This window comes from Gorilla gorilla, chromosome 21 (assembly GCF_029281585.2).
Source record: "Gorilla gorilla gorilla isolate KB3781 chromosome 21, NHGRI_mGorGor1-v2.1_pri, whole genome shotgun sequence".
NCBI lineage: Eukaryota > Metazoa > Chordata > Mammalia > Primates > Hominidae > Gorilla > Gorilla gorilla.
Genome location: NC_073245.2, coordinates 67,663,980 through 67,679,111, shown reverse-complemented (window position 1 = coordinate 67,679,111; position 15,132 = coordinate 67,663,980). Strand labels below are relative to the sequence as shown.

At 37.3% G+C, this 15,132-nt stretch overlaps 2 long non-coding RNA genes across 2 annotated transcripts; one reads left to right on the top strand and one right to left on the bottom strand.

The window, feature by feature from the left end:
• Positions 1-527: 527 nt before the first annotated feature.
• Positions 528-7,384, top strand: LOC109024335 (uncharacterized). Its single transcript, XR_002003819.4, has 3 exons — positions 528-656; positions 4,115-4,248; positions 5,351-7,384. It is a non-coding gene; the product is annotated as an uncharacterized lncRNA (long non-coding RNA).
• Positions 934-4,671, bottom strand: LOC109024334 (uncharacterized). Its single transcript, XR_002003818.4, has 3 exons — positions 4,468-4,671; positions 1,655-1,854; positions 934-1,165 (listed from the first exon to the last, which is right to left on the bottom strand). It is a non-coding gene; the product is annotated as an uncharacterized lncRNA (long non-coding RNA).
• Positions 7,385-15,132: the final 7,748 nt, after the last annotated feature.

Below are 15,132 nucleotides of genomic sequence, written 5' to 3'. Positions count from 1 at the left end.
AAACTGAAAGTTTCCAACATTTGAGCAGTACCATGTCATCAGTGTTTTGGGTGATAGTGTTGATGGGGTAGTTGCTGTGGAAAATTGAATACAGTTTACTTACTTGCAGATAGACTCATTTAGATTTATGAATTTAAAATGTATACCTTTTTGTACTGTCTTCTATAATTTCTGTGGTTTGGATTACAACTTGCCATTTGAGATTTTTATTTCAAGCACTCAAATAACAAAAGGCGACCATTTCTTACATTATCTCCAACACTGCCAGGTGTTCTTCCATCATCAAATTGTTAAAGAAAACACACAAAACATATGGTTTCCATTGCTCCCTGCATGATCTGGAGCTGTAGAAATGCAGGATGCTCACACTCTCAGCAGAAAGGAGTGAGCATGAAATATTCATAAGCTTGGTGTTTGTGATTATTAAGTAAAGGCCAATTCTGGTGAGTTTGTCACTTTTTAAAAAATATGTAGTTATTTATTAAGCAGCTAAATATTTGCTATATGATAGTTCTCATTATAATACTAGCTGAGACAGATTCCCTAAGAGGCATATGGAAGACTCTTGAAAATAAAGGACAGAAAAGCCTTAGGAAATACAGATGCATTCAGGAATCAGTACAACCAATACATATCATCTTTAAGGTTTTAAAAAGGTATCTGTCATAATATTTATTTTAATTTCCAGTAAAAAAGTAGAGCATGAGGCCTTGGGATTTGGGATTTGGAGACACTCAGATGTGAGCTAAGTCTTCCTCTGTCACTCACTCCTTCTTGTGATATTGGGCAAGTTACTAAACTTTGCTTAGCATCAATTTTCTTTTTCTCATCTGCAAAGTGGTAGCAGTAATTGCATGAGGCTCGTAGGATGGTTGCCAACAGTATTGAGGTAATGCAATGCCAAGTATTTATCTCAGTCTTTCCCACATAATACATGTTTGATATTTTGTTTTTATTGATTACGGTATGTAATATTTTCTTTTGAAATTTGGCATTAGTTCTATACAAATGGAAACCAAGTTGGGCAAGTCCTGGGTCAAACACCTGCTAAGGTCAGAACTAGTGGAAAGAGTGTGTAGATTCCCAAGAGCAGAAGTTCAGAGATGGCTCTGTTACATCTTTCCTTTGAAACTTTGGGTAAGTCACTGGATCTCATATCCCTGATCTGTAAAATGAGGATAATGGTTGCTTTAATTGCATGAACTTAATGAGATCTTATAAATCAACATATTTTTAGCATTGTGATAATGTTTTCAAATGGCAGCTTTTTCTATTTAATTCTTTCATTTAACGAATATTTAGTGAGCACTTGCACTTTGATGGGGCCATTTTGATCTGGCTGCAACAATAGAGATGCATTATCTGTCTTGTTTCAGTAAGTCCCATCCATATCTCCCTACTAGTAAGAAGATAATTAGCTTTTGGTGATTAAAAAGCCTATAAATCTACTACTATAAATTGATTAATTGATTTTACAAATATGTGCGGTTAGTATAGGTTCAAAAGTGTGGTGAAATATTCAAAAATTGAAACATTGCTCACAATGGCAAACTGTAGGAAAAAGTCTAAGACCTCACTAACAGTGAACAAAATAAATCAATGATACATCCATGCAAAGGAATATTATGCAGCTCTTAAAAAGAATAAGGCATACCTGCATGAGAGGCATTATTTTCATACTGCAAGTTTATGCTGCAGAGTTGTGTGGGGCACAGTCTACACTGCTTGAATTTGAATCACACTTCACTGCCTTCTGTGTAAATTTGTTCAAGTCACTTTCTGCATTATATCACCCTTTCCCTGTGTCTCCAACTGGTTGATACTTGCACCTCTCCCAGAAGTTGTAGGGATTATCTGAAAAGAATTTAGAAAAGTGCCAGGTTTAGACACATACTCTATATGGGTTTGTTTGCTGCTGTTGTTATTATTATTATTGAAGTGTGTACCTCAAAAGATTTATTATTAACTAAAAATCAAACTACATAATACTGTCCACATACTATATCCATGTATAAAAGTATATGTTAGAGGATGGAAAATATATGTTTAAATGGGCAACACATATTTCTGGAAGAGTCTAGAAGAAATTCATTATGTTGCTATCTTTTTGGAGGGTAAATGGAAAACTGGGTGACACGAGAGAGAAGGAGAGAGAATTATCTCTAATTAGAAAATAATTTTAATCTGTTTAAAATATTTACCATATTCACATATCACCTCTTAAGAAAACAAGGCCAATAAAATAAGTAACTATATGTAACCACATTATAATCCATGATTTTATATTTATGATATTTTTCCTGTCTGGGCCACATGGATGAGCTTAGTATTTGTCTTTTGTGTGTGTGTGATTGTTGTATGCTTGCACCTCAGTCCTCCCAGGTTCATTTTCATCAAGGTAAACCAGGGTAAAAATTTCTAAGCACTGTTTAGATCTTCAACAAAACCTTGAATACTTTTAGAAATTAAATACCCTGAAATGAATTGGAGCATCTCAGAGCCCAGAAAGCATGAGTCATGGAGAATGGACTCCTCCAGCAACTCAAATCCCAGGCTCCTCAGCACTCATGACAGCTGTATGTGGGAGGCTCCAGAGGTTCGCCTGAAATAGGGTCAACTGGAGTCTGTCTCAATAAATTTACAAGCATGTTTTATTAAAAGGAGTTGCTTCTTCGAGGCCACTGCCACTATTAAAACTAAGAGGAAAGTTTTGAAAAAATTAAAACCACCCTCTCTACCCTCTTCGAATAGAACATCAATTTATGTAAATTGTTTTTTATAAGTAGCCTCCGAGTCATTTAAAACATTTTACTTAATCCAAGTGGGTGAAGCCTCAATGTTTCCAGTTTTTGTGCTTCTGCTGGAAGGAAGCTTCTCAGTGTTGTGTGGTTTTCAAAAGGTGCTTGCACAGTTTTCCAAGAGGAATTGTCCACAGCAAGCAATCCAGAGCTGGAGACCTCAGTCATTGCAGCAGGAGGCTTATCTGACAGGCTTATCTGTACTTTTATCAGCAAGACAGGCGATCTTGGGAGCCCGTGTCTCAAAGCAGCACAACCCTCTCTCTACCATTTGCTGACATGTGTTTCTTGACCATGAAGGCAAAAAACACTGCCTAGGTTCTGCTTTCAGGGGAAATACACATGACCAGAAGGAGGAGTTGAAGGTCCTTCTCTTTAGGGATGTACAGGAAAGGCAGCAAATCCTTGTCCTTTGCAGGAATATGCATGAGGCTCTTGCTGTGCCCTTTAATCTGAATGCCACTCCCTTTTATTCTGGACACAGAGAGCTTGGTAGTGACCATGGCTCTGCCTCTTACTAGCTATATGGCTTTCAGCACACTAGTTAACCTTTCTAGGCCACATTTTTCAAATCTGTAGGGTGGGAATAAATAAACTAATTTGACTAATATCTGAGTTGCTACTCTATGCAGGATTTGGACTTTTGCAGTACAGGAATAGTTACAGAGGTACGAAAGAGAGGTTGTTCAGGGAGCCTCTAGTCTAGGACTGTAATAAAATATTCTTCCTTAGGTTACTGATTATGACGGGATATTTCTCCTAAGGTTACTGAGGGTGATGGGCCATTCCCCTTACGGTTACTGACAATGGTGGAGTATTCTTCCTAAGGTTATTAAACACTTCTCATAAGATTATTGAGGGTGTGAAGGGACAATGTCTACCTACAAAATTCGTTGTGGAGACTTGGAGAAATGCAGGTCAAGCTGTCGGCAGTGCTGTCCCAGATTAGGCAGTGAGCAAGTGTGAACACTGCCCACCTCAGCCTAATTTCAGTTTCTCAGGGAAGCCCCCAACTGGTTCAAATTCTTCTACTCTGTGCTTTCAGAAATCCTGGTACCTCTTCTTGAGGGTCTTATTACATTTGCAATTTTATATTAACTTGGGTAATTATTCAATTTATTTCTGATTCTCCCACTAGACCTGAAGTTCCATCAGGACAGGGCTGCTGGCTTTTTATTATTCTTATTTGTCTCTATTTTCTCCCAAGGGCAGTTGCCCAGTGAAGGCCTGAGAGATGTACATACTTGTATTTTTAATGAATAAATGAGCATATTGAGCAATATGTGCCCCCTTTTTCTCTCTCAATTTCATTTCAGAAAGCCAGAACATGTATTTCTCTTGCTTATCCCGGGCAGGATCTAAATATGCAAATATGCCACTTTTCTACAAGATAACCAACTGTGAGTCAATTGCAGGACAGACACAATACAATGGAGCCCGAATTTCTCAGGTAAGCATCGGCATTTTCTCCGACCTGGAACTGATGCTTCATTTGCATTGTTAACTGTATTATGAATATGTTCAACTCCATTCCTGGCACTTGATGCCTTAATAGGCTTTCAAAGGGGTTTTGTGATGGAGAAATTGTCCTCCAAATTCTCTTGCATGCTCTTTTATAATGTCTACCTGGCAGGTGCACTGGCCATACAATGAATTCAGCAATAATTACCTTTGAAATCCAAAACCACATACTGTTTCAGGACCCAGGAGGGATTTAGCTGAATGCCCATATTAGCTTGAAGCTCAGATTGAAGAAAAAAGAAACACCTGCTTTTCACATTTTAACAGCATTTGTGAAAATCCATGGGCATTCTCTGCGTGCCGTGACGGGGCACAGCTCCGCCTTGCTACCCCTGCCTTCCATACTTCTTTTCTTTGGGTTATTTTGTCTTCTCTAGAATCTTCTCGCATTCCATTTTCATTGTGACTCCAAACAGCATTTTCATTTTGGATTTATGGCAGCCCAAGGTCGTGTCAGAGAATAAAATCAAATTAACAGGGTCAAACATTCAGGACGACCAAGCCCAGGCATGAATGTGAAATTGTTAACACAAGGGCAATCTCTAAAGGTTTATGGAAACATAAGAAAGACAAATGCAGATGACGACAGGCTACGGGACTGGCTGACCAAACCACAAGTTACCTGAAGGGCAATGCTGGGCACAGAGTAGGCACTTAGAGTTGTGTTTGAATGATTCTGTAGGGCGATAAATCATCCTGTTTTTCTCAAGACATGAATTCCTGTGCTAAAACTGGGAAAATCTCAAGAAAACTAGGACAGGTTGGGTCACCTTAGATTAGCATACACTGACTTTGGGTTTTCTGATAGCCCAGACTCATCCTGCTTTCACCCTGTGATAACCATGGTCTCAGGCAAGATTACATCTACTTCCCTTCTATTCTTTCCAGCCATATGAGTTCAAAGCACATGTCCATATTGTATCTCTTGTGGACAGTGCACTTGGAGATGGAAAGGATGGGTGAGGGAAGAAAGAATTGTTGCATTTTGATATATCCAACATATTTTTTCTTCCCTTTTATTCTCTTCTCAGGCAAAGAAATGTGGATATGGACATCTAAGAGCTTTTAGAATATAATTTCAAAGGTAGGACTGATTCTGTGAAAAGCCATCAAATGTACTGTCTGACAGCTGTTCCTGCCCAGCGAATGAACAGGATACCTACGACACGGTGACTACCATGTCATCAGGGCCATGAGATGTACAGAGTTGACCAGGAAGCAACAGAAATGTAACTCAAAACTTCAAAACAGAAAACCACGTAGCCTATGACAGTGGTCGCTGGAGTATATATTTTATTCTTGCAGATTAGAAAAAAATCTCAAGCCGTCGAAGATAGAAAAGAAAAACTGGGGAAAACAAAGAATTGAAATCAACATATAAGAGACAAGACTACAATTGCTACATTTATAGTATTAGAAGGAAAAAAAAATACTTCAAGGTGAGGGAAAAAAAACTGGATCAGAGTTCAGAAATCCCTCCAGGGCATGAGCAAAATGAAGTGAGAGACTCCTAGGTAGGAAGATAATACCATGCCTGAAGTTAGCAAAGTTCTAGACGGGATATAACAGAGATACCATGCAGTTGAGAAACAATTCCTGGGGTCACGTCATACAGATGGTTGCCCCACACCACTCCAGGAATTCAAAACAAGACGGCATTCTGGGGGAGGCTGGACAAGGAACAAATGGCTCTGTTGTAAAATTTAAATGAGATTTCCATGCCTGCCACTCCAATGGTTCAGGGCACACCTCTAACTATTTTTTTTTTATTTTTTTTATTTGAGACGGAGTCTCAGTCTGTCGCCCAGGCTGGAGTCCAGTGGTGTGATCTCAGCTCACTGCAAGCTCCGCCTCTCGGGTTCACGCCATTCCCCTGCCTCAGCCTCCCAAGTGGCTGGGACTACAGGCGCCTCCCACCACACCCGGCTAATTTTTTGTGTTTTCAGTAGAGATGGGGTTTCACCGTGTTAGCCAGGATGGTCTCGATCTCCTGACCTCGTGATCCGCCCGCCTCAGCCTCCCAAAGTGCTGGGATTACAGGGGTGAGCCACCGTGCCTGCCCCAATTTGTTTATTTTTAATTGGCCCTCAGCAGCATCACCATAGGAATAGGAAAAACTAAAGTGGACCTGCATTAGGACACCATCATCCACAAAAACCCAGCCTTGCTCCCTCAGGCTGCAACGGGCAGTAGGTTGGGGGACTACTTTAACAAGGGAAAACGACGGCAACAACGGACAGGCAAAATCTCACATGCTTTCTGAGGAAATAGATGTAAAAAAAAATGGAAGAAAATATTCATTAACTTTTTGTGTCTTGGCAATTGCAGATATAAATTAAGGTGCATTTAAAATGCCACCTTAAGATGTCTGATGTGTCCTGGGTGGGATGAGTGTATGCATGCATCGCACCTTGTATTATGTAATGACTAGGCTGCTTGGTTCTACTGGAATATTCTGCCACACCCGTATTCAGCACCCATCAGATCTGTACTGAACGCCTGCTGTATACATGGAATGATTCTAAGTCCTGGGGATAGAACAGTGAATACAGCAGACAAAATTTCTGCCTTCATGGAACTTATATTCTTATTAGCAAGATAGAAAAAAATATACAATATACATCCTATATAAGCACTATAGAGAAAATAAAGAATATAGCAGGGTAAATTAAACCACTTGTGATAGGAGCAATATTTGAGATAGGTCACTTAGACAAACCCTCTCTGAGAGGAATTGAGCCATGATATGTACACCACCATATATAAATACTATCTAGGACAGAGGGAATAGCCAGGGCAAAAGCTCCTGTGCTTATTATATTCAAGAACCACTGGGAGGCCAAAGAAATGACAGACACTTGGACCAGCATGCTGTCCATGGAGTTGTGAGAAGTGTTTAGTAATAAGTGAAATACATTTTGAAGGTAAAGTTGGCATAGCATGACTTGTTTCTTTCTAACCCAGAAACCCCACACACATCAGATTTCCTTTCTCATATGGACATTTGTGACAGGCTCTCTAAATTGAATCCCCTTAGGCTATTAACTGAAAGGAGCATGGTGCTTAAAAAAGAGAAAGTAGAGAATTAGCTCATTATGTGATGCCTTTAGTATTTAATTCATTCCTGTGACCACTCTTTCACTCATTCCTCTTGAAAGCACTTGCTTAGCATCTAATACATCTTCAGCACCTGCTGGGCCTTAGAGGAGAAAAATGAGCAAGGCACAATCCCTGCATCCAAGGACACAATCTTGCTGATGAAGAAAGACTGACAAACAGATGATTACAGGACAATATGGTAATGCAGCCATCATCATTTATGTGAATGTTCTACATGATTTGAAGATAGAGGGTCAGCTAGGGGACTCACAGGAAGTGAGAATCCAGATCAAATAACATCGATTAGGAAGAGAAGATGGCCTGGTAAAGTCAGGGAAGGAACCAGAATGGGAAGAAGGAGAGGAGTGAGGGAATTCTAGCAGAAGGAGACCTGATTAGAGGCATGAATGGGTTGTGGGGAGGTCATAGCACATACAGGGGATATTAGGTTTGGTGCTGCTAATAAAATGGTGTTTCTCATAATTAGCTAATGACTATATGCCTTGCTAAATACATAGATTTTCAGATCCCTCTCTGGGAGATGCTGATTCAGCAGGTGCATGGTGGGAAGTGGGCGTGTGCATCTTCACAAGTACCAGAGGAATTGTGATCACTGGGAAGTCTGAGATTCACCGTATTAGAGGATAAAGTAAAGAGTTGGGGGTGGGCATGCAACTGGAAGGAGGGACCGGATTAGAAGAGCCATACATAGAATGCATCATGGACAAGAAGCAGGGAGTTTATTCTATGTGTCAACAGTTAAATTTCATAACACAATTTTTAAAAAAGAAGAAAGGGAAGAAAGGAGGAAGAGATACATGTAAGTCAGAAGGAGTGGAGAATTCAGATTAGAGGATTAAAACAGGATAATTATATTTCATTTTGGCAAGGAAGAAATAAACTAGAAATAACACCACCGCCCAAACACAGACACACACACACACACACACACACACACACACTCACACTCACATACACTATCATTTTAAATCATTTCGCAGATAAAAAGAGAACACTTTAAATTACAAAGTCAAAAGACATGATATGACAGAAAACAATAAAAATATTGTATTAGTTTTCTGTTGCTGCCATAACAAATTACCACAAACTTCGTGGTTTAAAGTAGCACAACTTTATTATCGTACAGTATTTGTGATCATAGGTCAGCCATGGGTCTCCCTCAGCTAAAACCAAGGTGTTGACAGGGCTGCACTCCATTCCGAAAGCTCTATGAGGAACTTTGTTTCTTGCCTTTTCCGGCTTGCAGAGGCTGCTCTTATACCACGGTTCATGGTGCCTTCCTCCATGGGAAGCCAGCAAGGATGGGATAGATCACTCTGATCCCCTTTCCATAATCACATCCCTTTGTCTGACGAAAACTGAGAGATGTTCTCCACTTTAAAGGATTCATGTAGCCCCATTTGAATAATCCAAGATAAATTCCCTGCCTCCATGGCTTTAACTTAATCCCATCTGCAAAGTCCCTTTGCCATGGAAGATAACACAGTAATCGAGCTCAGGTTCTGGGGATTAGGAAGTGGGTACTTGGTGTGTGTGTTGGCAGGGAGGAGGACAGCATTATTTGGCAAACCATAAATATATTAGATTGGGAAAAAATCTAGCTTCATGGAAACCCCCTTCCATTCTCCTTCGTTTCCTCACCTCACTTTGGAGCTGCAATGGCCTCCTTAGGAACCAGGTGCTATCAGCATCCAGTGAAGGGTTTTAAGCTTAGAGTCATAGGATCTCATCTCTCTCAGTGAAGAAGAGGATTCTCCAAGTATCCAGTTAAATCATACCTTATATAATTATTTAGAGGTGACTTGATTTTTTAAAATTCCCAGTTAAACTTGGCAAATTTCTCCAGTGTTATTTTATACTCAGCATAAGTTGATGTCCTTAAGAATGAAGCTTTCAGTAGCTTTGCCTTAGACAGTCTATGGATTTCACATTTGTAACAAGCAGTAATTTTCCAGGTGAAATTTATGCATAGGTGATTTTACCTTTTCAAGAGGATGATTTTGCAAGTTTGTTGGTGCAGACAAATAAACAAAAGCGGGCCTGTGCAAGTATATTAGTCCCTTCTTCCAAAGAAAAAAAAAGTCTCACTGCATAATAAATGAATCTAAAGGGAGTGAAGGAAGCTTCATTTAGAGTCAAGAAGGAGCACAGATACTTGACAATATTTAATAGCTGAGAGAAATGACTGAACTCAGCACAAAGTCTGCTGCCTCTTCATCACTCCAGAGTTTGCAAGCTTTGTTACATTCCTTCATGACAGATGCAGTTTTTACTTTTATGGCTTCCTTTGATTTTGTTTCTAAGTAATTTCCCCCCAACTCCGTACTTCTCTTAGACTCCACAAAATTACCACTTAGCCCAGAAGTCAAAGAGAGAGTACAAGTGAAAGAGAACATCTGGTTGTCCAAGCCAATATTACTGGGCTTAGCTGTTTGGGATTCAGCCAAAGAAAAGAGAAGCAGAAATGAAGGTCTGTGTTCTGTGTTTCCTCAATTTTTTTCTGTTCTAGCAGTTGTCTTCTGAAGGAATGATAGAAGTCCTTTCTACATAGAGTCTGCAGAATGAACTGCTAAATGTTTTCTCCTCATGGAAAATGTAACTTTTTAAAATAAAAAGTATGAAAGAATACAAGAAAAGATATTATTCACACTGCTACTACTCATAATTAAGCACTTGTAATAGTTGATTTTATGCCAATTTGACTAAGCTAAGGAATGCCAAGATGGCTTATCAAATATTATTTCTGGGTGTGCCCATGAGGGTATTTTCAGAAGAGATCAACATTTGAATCAGTAGACTGAGTAAATTTAAAAAAAAAGTTTAAAACAAAGATGTGTAGTACATTGTTTTTTCTAAATCAATAATGCTCATTATAAATAAATAATTTGTGAAAAATGAAAATATAAAATTTAAAAATAGCTCCAAATTCAACCATGCAAAAATAGCATAAGTAACATGGCACAAACAGCATCCCAAGTATCTCCTATAAACCTACATGGATAGGTGGTTGAATGGGTTAGTGGGTGATGATTGGAAGAAAAAAAAAGAAAAGCTCCAGGGAAATGTTATGTTTTGGATGATTTTAAAATACAAAATATTGAATATTTTGTCAAATTTAACAGAATAATACTCAATATAAATATAGTTATTTAAATGAAAATAAATGATTCTACCCTCCAAAATATAGTTTCTCTCATCTCCCCAAAATTTAGAAAAAAAATTGTAAATGATACTAAGAATTTGTAGTTATTTTAACCTATAATTTTACAGCTGTGATTTATTCAACTGCATAGTTAAGAAATCTAACACTTCTTTCAGTTTTCTCTGAAACCTTCTAACTTATTATTCATTACAGTATTTTTACTTTTTCAGTTTTATTATTTTACATACTCCAAATTTTATAGTTATTATTAATTTGGTATTTATATTTGAATCAATACACACAGATATACATTTAGTGTTGACCATCAATCAGTTCTTTTGACAATCCTGTTTGAAGCTTTTTATTTAGATTAAAATATGAAATGGCTGGATGGTATTGCCAAGTACCATCCAGCAATTTTATATTTTAATCTAAATAAAAGTTTTAGTTTTTTCAAGAAGGAATTCCGAACAACTCAATTGTGTATAATGTTCTTGCCTGGCATCCTCCTTCAAAATTTTGCTAACATCTCCGTTTTCTTTCTAACAACCTACACCACCTGTTACCACTAGGCCCTGGCTGCTTGCTAATGCCACCAGCTTCCATTACACTTGGGATTGATAGATTCTGAAACACATCTTTCTTCAATGTAGAGTTTATTCTTGCTCCACTTATAGTCTATACCTTATTATGATTAATTCATGAAATCATTCATTTGACAAGCTAGGGAGTGTGTACCACATGCCACACACTCTAGGAAGCAGTAGGCATACAGAGATAGAAATGACCTTGGTCAGGTTCTCAATAAGACATCATCACCTGGTGAGGATGACACTCAAGTAAAATGAAAATATTATATTAATAAAGAATGTTATGTTATTGGGCCTATCATAGAGATATCTAGAGGGTGCTGGGAGAAAACAGGGTTTAGTTTCATACCTGTTTTTTCTTATAATCTTTTATAATCTCACATAAAAAACGCTTTGGTGTTCTGGGTTAGATGGTTCTTTGTTACGGAGGGCTGTTCTGTTCATTGTAGAATATTTAGAGGCAACCCTGGCTTCTACCCACTGAAAGGCGGTAGTATCCTATATGTCCCCAGGGGGAACAAATCCCTGCAGACAAGAACACTGCCTTAAATCAACCCTCCCTTTGAATCACCTCTTTTTTGTTTGGTTAATTGCCTTACAAAGTGGAGACATCTGGTGGTGAGTTTAAGTTTATCTTTTTGAGTCACTTATTCACATTTCACTATTCACTTGAAATGTGAGGAAGGTAAGATTAATGAATTTATTATCTTTAAGCATCCATTCTGCTGTCACTCTAAGAAACGACATTGTTCTAAGTCGACAGCAAGAGGGTCCAAATTTTCTGATTATCAACTGTGCTGTTCAGCAAATCAACAGCACAAATGTCATGTCTAGAATTTTGAGTAATTGTATGTATTATTTTTGAAAAATATCTTTATTCTGTTTCTCTAATTAAATACATCCGTTAATTTTTTAAATAAAATCCCCCAGAGAGTTCACTGATTCTAAAAGTGGTACAAGGTGGGGCTGCTGGCAAACAGATAATCTTCAGTAGATAGATTGAATTCAAGCGTCCACATTCTTGACACCTACAAAATAATTTTAGTAAAATATAGCCTGTGAGGTTTCATTCTGACACATGTGGATGGAAACTAGAAAAAAATTATCTAAATGTTTAAATGAAAAACAGCATTTTGACACACTGAAGCATTCACATCATGTGTTTTACAGGAGTTATCATTTTAACCTCATTTTTCCCTTATAAAAGTACTCAAATTGTTTGTGATCATTTTGCAGCTAAGCATATAAATCTGTAAGTATATTTGTTGGACTAGAAGTTATGAAAAAGTGAGAGTGTATTTATTTCACTGACTTTCATTTCATAGAGTCAGAAGAAATTACCCAAGGCCAAATTGTGAATTTATTTAACACCTGTTTAGAACAGTGTCCTGTGTGCTTTATAATACTACTTCATTTGATTCTTCTATCAATCCTCAGAGATAGTGCTTATTTTTATTCTCATTTATCAGATGCGGAAAGAAAAAGGGAGGTTAAGTGACCTGTCCAATGTCACATGGCTAGTGAGTAGCTTAATCAGGATCTCAACCAGTCACTCTGACCCCAGATGGGTCTCTGCTATTTATCACTTAAGACTATTTCTTAACAAAAAGAAGCTAAAGTTTACATATAAGGAATAAATCAACTAGAAAATACATACACACATGCATATATATGTACATATATATGATTATAATATTGCTTTTACTATACCTTTTTAATGTCTAGATACACAAATACCATTGTGTAACAATTGCCTACAGTATTCAATACAGTAACATGCTGTACAGGTTTGTATCCTAGGAGCAATAGGCCATATACCATATAGCCGAGGTGTGCAGTAGGCCATTAATCTAGGTTTCTTTCTGTAAATACACACTATGAGGTTCAAACAAGGACAAAATTGCCTAACAACATGACACATTTCTTAGAATGTATCCCCATCATTAAGCGACAAATGGCTGTAATTAGTCCAGTTTGGGGAAAGTTGGAAAAGGTCACTTCCATGTGATCAAGAGTAATCTGGAAGCACCCAAAAATCTTAAAACTACATGCCCATGTTAATTCTTCTGCTAATGAGGTAAATGCTATAATTGGGACTAAGGACAAGTTTTTCAGCTTGTTGTTGACTCAAGGCAATGGGTCTTCCATGCTTTGTATGGTAGACAAATAATTTTGTAGCAGTCAGATCCTCATATATATCATTAGGCCCCTGGCAGCAACTAACAATATAGCTAATAAAGTCAGTAAATATCAGTTGGTTTGAATTAATTTATTTGCACAAACAATGTGTTAAGATTCAAGATAGTATAGTGGTCTAATCAAACTTTTTTATTTCTCGTAAGTATAGATTTGCAGAGTTGTGAAGAATAATAGGGATATTTCCCCTGTAACATTTACCCAGTTTCCCCTTTGGTAACATATTGCAGAACTGTAGGTCATCATCATCATAACCAGAATATTGACATTGATACAGTCAAGATACGGAACAATTCTATCACCACAATACGGCTGTTTTATAACCACATCCACTTTCCTCCCACAAATATAACCCTTCATAACTCGTGGCAACCACTAATCTGCTATCTATTTATATAATTATGTACTTTCTAGAATGCCATGCAAATGGAATCATACAGTATATAGGCTTTTAGAACTGTCATTTTTCACTCCACGTATTTCTCTAGAGATTCATGCAGGTGGTGGCATGTATCAGAAGCCCATTTCTGTTTATTGATGAGTAATATATAAGGGATCCACCAGTTTGTTCAACCATTCACCTGTTGAAGAACATCTGGGTTATCTTTTATTGGGGACTATTATGAATAAAGCTACTATAAGCATTATGTACAGGTTCTGATCTGATCATGTTTTATTTTCTCTGGGATAAATGCTCAGACATGCAATTACTGCTCATATGGTGGTTTCATATTCTGTTATTTAAGGAATTCCACTAGCAATATATGAGTGATCTAGTTTCTCTGCATCTTTGCCAGTATTGGGTTTCGTCACTCTAAAATAATAATTAATCACTGTGTATAATTTATCACATTGGGTTTTTAATTTCTATTTTCTTAATAAAAGCAAATTTTATGTGTTTGTTTCTCATTTGTACATCCTCTGGTAAAATGCATCACTGTGTTTTTTGGTCCATTTTCTAAGATTTTTTTTAATGCTGAGTTTTGAACATTCAGTTTTGAACATCTCCATCATTTGTCAGATGTGACTTGCAGATATTTTATCTTGGTCTTTAGCTTGTCTTTCCATTCTCTTAGGATAGAATTTTGCAGAACAAGAGTATTTAATTTTGTTGAGGTCCAATTATCAATTTTTTCCTTTTATAAACTGCTTTTAGTGTCAAGTCTATATAGCCTTTTTGCCTAACTCTAGATGTTGAAAATTCTAGATGTTGAAAATGTTCTATTTTTCTAGAAACTGTATAGTTTCAGGTTGTACATTTAAGCCTGTGATTTTAATTTTTGTAAAGTATGTGACTTAAGTCTGAGCTCATTTTTTACTTGTTGATATCCAATTAGCTCAGCATCATATATTGAAAAGGCTCTCCTTCTTCCATTGAATTGGTTTTGAACTTTTGTCCAAAATTGTTTCACATATGTATGTGGGTCTATGACTAGACTCTATTCCATTTCATTGATCTGTGTGTCCATTCTCTGCCAATATCATACAGTCTTGATTACTCTATGTAATTCTTAAAATTGAGTAGACTAATTCATCTCAACTTATTTTTTGTTTTCAAGATTATTCAATATTGTCTAAATCTACAAAAAATTCTTGCAGGGATTTTGGTAGAAATTGCATTAAATCTGTATATGAATATGGATGATACTGACATCTTTACTATTGTATTCGTCTGTTTTCACATTGCTGATAAAGACATACCCAAGACTGGGCAATTTACAAAAGAAAGAGGTTTAATGGACTCACAGTTGCACATGGATAGGGA